The sequence below is a fragment of the Arachis ipaensis genome, chromosome B09 (assembly GCF_000816755.2).
Source record: "Arachis ipaensis cultivar K30076 chromosome B09, Araip1.1, whole genome shotgun sequence".
NCBI lineage: Eukaryota > Viridiplantae > Streptophyta > Magnoliopsida > Fabales > Fabaceae > Arachis > Arachis ipaensis.
Window position 1 is genome coordinate 98621981 of NC_029793.2, and position 2100 is coordinate 98624080.

Consider the following 2100-nt stretch of genomic DNA (forward strand, 5'->3'; position numbering starts at 1 on the left):
CCGGGAATCTGTTCTGACATTCGTCACCCCGGGAGCCTGAGAACCTGTTTGAAGCTGCTCAACAGCTTTGCATGCCTAGTTTGGGACCCCGGAAGCTATTGGCATTCCAAACATTGGTGGATATTTCTGGATGAATTTAAGTATAAGCCACCATAACAGGAAGCCCATCCAATGTCCAACTTAAGGACTCTAACTAAAAGTGCTAGGTGGGAGACAATCCACCATGGTATGGTCATTTCTTTTTCAATTTTATTTCATGTTGTTTGTTTCTATATTATTTTCATTGAACCTGATTCATAAGCACTGCATACTGCATAATTGCATAATTGCATAATTGCATAAAAAAAAAGCGCGACGCGACCGCGTTGCAAACGCGTTTGCGTCAGTTGCGAAAAACACCTCCCACGCGTCCGCGTCACTCACGCGAACGTGTGATCTGGAATCGGCATAAAAATCCAACGCCCAGAAATCTGGGATGGAATTGTGCGGCTGGTGTAAGCTTAGCACAAAATGGGCCATGCGTTCGTGTCCCAGATGTGAATGCGTCACTTGCAAATAACCCATCCCACGCGAAAGCGTGAGCAACGCGTCTGCGTCGCGTGGATAGCATGGCACTCTAATGGAGACAGCGAATTGCGCTGAAACGATGCTAGAATTGTGCGTTTAGCACAATTTTCAGCGACGCGGTCGCATGAAAGCGTCATCCATCTTTTACCCATTCCATGCGATCGTGTCAACCATGCGACCGCGTCAACCCTATTTCACCCTAGCCACGCGATCGCGTGCCCCACTCGTTCGCGTGGATTCAAATCCACTAACCCTCAATCACGCAAAATTCTACCCCCATCGCGCCCCATTCTCTTCCCCCAAACCCCCCTCTGCTCCCTCTCTGCTCCCCACCAAAACACCACCACCCCCAACCACCTCCGACCGCCGCACCACCCCCAACCACCCAGACCCACCGCGACGCCCACCCCCCTCCTTCTTCCTTCTCCCCGCTTCTCTTCCCTTCTCTTCTCCCTCCCACCACCACCACCCTCACCCCCTTTCTTCTTACCCAACCCCCTCCACCATTAAACCCCATCCGAACCGCCCTGCCACCGAACAGCCGCCAACCGCCCTCCACCGCCGCGCTAGTTACCACCACCACGCCTCCCAGCACCACCACTTTACCACCACCATCTCTTTGATCCCTACCTTAGTTAATACGCCTACCAGGTTCCGCCGAACGCCATTTTTCTTTTATTCGTAGTTAGTTGCATATTTTTCCGATTATGTTCAAATTAGGCTAGTTAGAGATGCATGTTTGTAGTGGATTCTAGGTGGTTAGGTAGCTAGGATGTGGTTAGTGGATTTAGGCCTGATAATTGTGCCGTACTTGTTGCTTGTTTTACCTATTCTGCAATTTTGGTCTGGCTGTGATGTTAATACTGTTCATATGCTGTTCTTTACTGTTTCATGCTGTTGTTCCATTGCTCTTTCATGTTCATATTACTTATGTGTATTTGCAGCTTTATTTTGCTTTATATGAACTGTTCTGCTTGCTGTTTATTACCCGGGAACATCCAATTTTAGCCGGAATGCTGCCCAATTTTCTGCAAATTATTTCCTTCTCATTCATGTATTGGTTTTGGCAATTTTGAATTTTGCATTACTTAGCTTTTACCAAACCAATTCATGAATGCACGGGCCAGTGATAAACCCATATTTCATGAGTTCTTTTGTGCTTAATTTGAGTGATTTATTCAATCCTCCACCTACTTATTCATATTAACTGCATGGTTTTACTTTTCCTTCCTTATTATGTCATATTGTGAAAAACATGTTTTTCTAAGCTTTAAAAATTAATTATTTTAATTACCTTTATTTCCATTCGATGCCGTGATTAGTGTGTTGAGTAGTTTCAGATTTTCTAAGGCAGAATGACTTAAAGGATGGAAAAGGAAACATACAAAAATGGAAGGAGAAAGCAAAACGGAGCTTTGAAGGAAACTGGTATTAGCTTTGAAGATTCACGCGATCGCATGGACGACGCGATCGCGTGCCAGAAGCGAAGATGCAGCGATGCGGCCGCATGACTGACGCGACCGACGCGACCGC